Here is a 6000-nt window from a genome sequence, read left to right on the forward strand (position 1 = left end):
ACAAACAGTCAAACACTGTATGCGACATAAACTCATATGCGTCACGAGTTGCTTCAAAAACACGCACACTTCAGCTGCTTGACTCGGATTCCTCCTTTGAATTTTTTTTAGTGAAAACAGCGTTCCTTAATTCATACGTTTTGTGAACGTATCGTATAAATTGGATTTATTCTGTTATTCTTTTGCTGTAAACGATACTAAAGCAATTAATCTTCTAAATACCCGAAAAGCCACTGAAAGGCCCGCAGCTCATTGTTTTAGATGACAATTATGTGAGCGAGAAAAGGCAGTAAGAACGCACAAATATCAGCACTGAATTTTACAACTACAGCATTCTATGTTACCTCTAAGGTGTATGAAAGACCCTGTCTTTAAAGAGAAGAAGATTTCCGCGAACAACCTTCTTAACTAAATAATTACGGTGTGAGACACATTTGGAGTTATGAAAGAATCTGAAATTAAGTCCGATACCGAGAAATTAAATCGAAAATAAAGGTAAGTTTCGGTTTCGCTCCGGAATTAAAACGTACCTCCTGTCCTAAATATTGCGCTAAATACCGTTTTTATTTTCAGGATAAAGAGTTGACCTGCGCTCATAACACCCTAGCTCCCTAGTATTACCAGAAACAATTTGTGTCACTCAATGAAGCCAGAAAACTAGAAAGGCTCAGCAGCGGCACGCATCTCCGACCCTCACTGAACCGGCCATTTTGGAAAACGAGTGGCGCCACCTATAGTGAATTGGAGTCGCGAATATAAATAAAAATATATTTCCAGCATTATTTTTGCGGGAAAATTTGATTGAAATCACTGCAGATGTGATTTAAATCATGATTTAAATCATAATTAAAATCACGTTTTATAATACCTTGATTTTTATTCTCCACCTTGGGCTAAAGCAACCGAGCGCCGTGAATTCACTTTTAGAATAATTTTTGGTGATAGAACGTGTTTGAGCTTTTGACTATGCTCTGACCTAAGATGAAACAAACTGTGGGTAAAGATTCCGCGAAATACATTCTGTACAATTCTCGTTTCCTTCTACTTTCTTAAATATTAAAATTAAATATTAACAAACATTTTTTGCTTTATTTTAGCTTCTTGGCGCATGTGTGGCATGATTCTTAGCAGAAATGGCGCTTTGGCGCAAGATGTAGTAGACTTTCGTTCATGGCGAAATTTCGGCAGAAATGGCGCAGCACTTCCATTGCTGCTAAAAGGAAATCACGTGCTGCAAAAGCTCTAAGCAAGATGTACAAAACGTTCTTTCAAATTCCCCGAAAGTACACCTTTTTAAGAAGGACTATTTTTGGACAATAAAAGCGTGAAACAGACTTGCTGATAATGTTAATTTGGACATAATATACAGCCTCATTTGCACAATTTCTAATGGAGGCATATGGAATCGCTGTCCATTATGATTTTGTAACGAAGTGTTTCGTACCAGATTTTTCGGTACTGTCTCAATCTGGAATACATTTTAGCGCTCAAAAAACAGGGACAAAGAGGCGAGAAACAGACAGCACAGTGCGCTACTAACAACTGATTTTATTACGTGAAACGACACTTTTATACCATCCGAGTTTCTGATTTTGCTCCACCACTAGCCAACCCGGTGCCAGGCCGCGTCATTGAGGAACGCACGCTCCTTGTCCAGTAAATCAATTGAGGCCACGCTGACACATGCTGCACCACCCTTCTTAATCTCATCTGCCTCGACTATCTCCCTCACAGTTTTTTCCTTGTGCCGTGCCAGAATATTGCTATCGGAAAACAACGGCATACACTTGCACCTTTCACAATGATCAGACAGATGACCGTCCCGATAATTTCCTACTTTAAGTTTGTGCTCCCTCAGCCTATCATTAACACACCTACCTGTCTGACCTATATACTTGTTTCCGCATGATAAGGGGATCTGATATACTACTCCCTCCGCACATTCAACGAAGGGATCCCTGTGTTTTACCGCGCAGCCAGAAGGGGCCTTACAAAAAGGATCTGTCATCCTACATAATCTACTAAGTTTGTTTGGTGCGGAAAACAATACTTTCACGTTTGATCTATTGGCCACCTTTTTCAAGCCATGCGCCGTTCTGTGAATGTACGGTATCACCGCGACCTTCTGTTTATCTCTGAGAGCCATTGGGCGAGGGCGATCTTCACTACGCAATCTTTTTAATACGATCTCTGCAACTGAGACCACTACCTTCTTCGGGAAGCCAGCTGCCAACAACCGCCTATACTGCGTGCCCAGGCCTTCTGACATCACATGGTGGCATGATGTTTTGAGAGCGTTCAAAACGCACATATTGGCAATACTCCTTTTTACCAGTTTTGAATGAGCTGAATTGTACGGCAACAGGGGTTTCTGGGCTCTAGGGTGGTACATCCAACACACATGTCTTTCAGAAAAGGTTAGTCTGATATCAAGGAACTGCAGCACACCCTCTACTGGTAGTTCCTGGGTTAGTATGAGGGGGTGTAAGACATTTTTAAAAACAGTAAAGAGGTCATCCACTCTCGACTGGAATTCTGCAGGCCCATGCTTGAACAGAACCGTCACATATTGCGCGCCGAAAGCGCGCAATATGTGACGACTTCGTGACGTTTTAGGTCCTGGCCTTTCTACTAGTCAGAGCCGCTAAAAGCTTCTTTTTAGTTGAAATCCAAAATATAAGTGGCGAGAGCCGTTTCAATTATTTATAAAAGTAGTTTTCAGTATTTTAGATCAGAAAAGAAACAAATGCAGTTTATAAAGTACGGAAACAAGAAATGAGCCGTCGACATAACCGCCACCAAGTGGTGGAGAAGGCGGCACATACTAGAAAAGTGTAGTCAGTATAAAAGGCTGTTGGTGTAGGGGAATCAGACTCCGACGAGCGGCGAGCGTAGAAAGGTCCCGGACTTAGGCGGCGGCGCTGCAGTCGAGGATTCGACCGGTTCCGAGCGTTCCGAAGGCCTTCGGCGAGCAGCTTTGGCTCGCGGTTTGGCCCTTTGGCGGTATGGCAGCACGAAGTGGCTCCCGTTCTGAACTGATCTTTACCCCGTGTTTGCTGACGTTTGTGACCCATGAAGTGTTATGCCGAATTAGTCTTTAATCGTGCAGCAAACGCAATGCGAGCCGTCCTGGCTGCCCGCTTCATACAGCCTATCCAGAACGTGCTTTAGTGGCGCCGTCTCGAGCCGTCGATACGGAGTGGGGCAGCCGTCAGCGCTCGCCGAGCTCCACAACCCCTCCTCTAGTTCACGGCCACTCAAGCAACCAAGGACGTCATGAAGAGCTTATTTTTTTGCTTGTTTTTGTAATTTTAATTGGCCTATAACTTTTAAAATAAAGCGTAATTCGAGAAAAGAAATGTTTCATGAGGTTACTACGTTAAGTGCGCTCAGGCTCGGTACAAATTAAAAAAAAAAACAAGTAGAAAAAAAAAGTCCTTCCAGGGCCCCTTAAAAAAAAAAAAACACTGCACCCCTTTAAAAAAAAAAGATTTTTTGCTAGGCGATTTAATATGGTGACAGAAGACTGCAAAATTAATATTTTAATTGCTACATAGTCACGTATATTTTTAATAGAGGCAAGAAACGCAACTGTTGGAAACCGAAACCGAAATCTGCGCACGGAGGAGAGTGTGCCAGAAGTCACTTGTCTACTCCGACCGCGCTTTCTTTTTTGACCCGTTTTTTTTTTTTGTTTGTTTTTTTTGCCGCGTGCAGCAGACGACGCGGATACCGTTTGCCGTGCGATTGCTTTGCACTTATGTTTTTTTTTACGCTCGCTGTTTTCCACTTCAAGATTAGTTGTTTTGTACATTGAAGAGTTGGAAATAAGTAGTAAATGCCCGTAGTGCATGCCCGTGATTGGCTGCGAAAAGATGTTGCGTGAAGAGCCGCCTCACAGGCTCTGCATCGAAAAGTGGCATTGTGCCGGTAGGGTCTGCACAAGTTTCCAAAATATCAACTGAATCGGGATCAATGGCTGGCTGCGATTCCTGCAGAACAGTTACGGGCAACTCGGAAGCGGACTCTAGTCGATTTATATGCTCCTTGCATTTTGTGCAAATTGACTATAGCGAGTTCGTTTCACGGCACTCGTGCCCACGCGTGCCCACTCGCAACGTGGAGCGGGTTCGTTTCAGCCGGCACTCCAGGAGTGGTTGCACTCTCCGAGTTCGTTTCGGCGCTGGCACCCCACGCGTGCATGCACTCGCTGCACCGAGAAAATCAGGAGTGCGCCAAAATCTTCAGTGTAAGCGGTTATAAAGAGATCGCAACCAGTTTCTTTGTAGACAGCTAGTTGCGCAAATTTATGCCGTCTGTAACTATCTCTACGACAGCCGAGTTGCTTGAAATCATCGCAACTATAAACTACAGGTTGCAGCGACCAACGTTTGTAGATAAACGTTGGTAGCGACTGCACTCTCGCATTCCCACCCATCACTCCGAACTGAAAGGCGCTAGTTCCTGTTTGAGGTTGGTACCTTTTCTACAACGTAGATGGCACAATGGCAGTAGCATCAGTCTTCTGCCCTCGGTGCATTCGGCGTGTTCGTTTGAGTCCAGTTCTGCGTGCAACACTCTGCGAGTGCGATGCATTCTGGTAGAGAACTCGAACAGTGCCAGTGCGTGTGAAACGAACTCGCTAAGTTCGCAGGTGTCGAGAAGAAAGCCCCATACCATTTAGTTCAGCGACGTCTCGCCCACAACATTTTTTTTTTGTATAATTGTAAAAACGAAATGGTGTAAATATCGCGAAATGTACGACAAAAAAGGAACAGTATGCCCACACCGGGATCGAACCTGAGTCCACTGCGTGTAAAGCGGAGACCTTTTCTTTTTTTTTTTTTCTTTATTGAACACAGAATGCAGCATGCGAATGCTAAGTCAATACACACACAAACCGCCCAACAACTTGTGGGCTAACTAAAATTCTTTCATATTTTTCATCGACTCAAACAAGTGTGCCCAGTCGGGCGCAGTGTCGGGGGACCTGCAGTATACAGACTGTACCTGCGTAACCAAATCAATAAAATGAAGCCGCGCAGGTTTAATGTGTGGGTTTGCATGATGCAGTTCCATTCGGGTTTTCCACAAACTAAAAAGGCCAAGTACCATAAATAAATCATAAGGAACCGGGTCTCCTTCTCCGACTGGCAGAAAACGGATAGTTTCATGGGTTATAGTCAGATCCTTCTTCAACGTCCTCTGTAGAATATCCCACAAAAACACCGCATCCCAGCAATGAATAAAAATGTGTTCGATTGTTTCTGGTACTTTGCACAAAAGGCAGTCAACCGACCGGGGAACAAAAAATCCCCTTTCCCTCAACCACGGCCTGACAGGTAAGGTGCCGCTATGTAGTTTGAAAAAGAAGGACTTGACTGCGGGGGGGACACACATTTGTTTAACGCGGCACAATACGTTTTGCCCTGGACAGTGGCTGCAAACAGTGCGATACAGGGGCGCGGTAAAAAACAATTCAATCAAATCTCGCGACAATCTCTTTTTCTTTACACTCTCTAGGTACCCCATAGAAAATCGTGCTTGTAAAAAGGAGGCAGCATCTTTCACCTCTTTCAGAAACCCAAAAAGACTCAAAGGTTCACCACAGTCGCTTGTTACTAGCATAGAGGGCAGTGCGTTCGCCAGTTTTATCTGGATAACAGTTCGTAAAAAAGGATGGTTCCGGTCTCGAAGAAAAGCGAAACGTGAGACCAATTGTCTCACAAACAAGTGGGTGAGTCCCAGTCCACCGACTTTGACGCGGCGGAAAAGGTTATCCCGCCGCGTCCTCTCCCAGCTGGAATTCCAGACAAAAGTGGCGAATACTCGGTGGAACTTTTGTATGCTCGTTCGCTTGCATGCAAGCACCTGCAACACGTACCAAAGTTTTGCGACGAGAAAAATGTTGCACACTGTGGCACGGGTAAACATCGATATATCACGGTTTGCCCACGAGGTTGCCTTTGATTTTAAATCTCCTAGGACTTCGGCCCAATA

This window comes from Ixodes scapularis, unplaced genomic scaffold, assembly GCF_016920785.2.
Source record: "Ixodes scapularis isolate PalLabHiFi unplaced genomic scaffold, ASM1692078v2 PGA_scaffold3__209_contigs__length_174095766, whole genome shotgun sequence".
NCBI lineage: Eukaryota > Metazoa > Arthropoda > Arachnida > Ixodida > Ixodidae > Ixodes > Ixodes scapularis.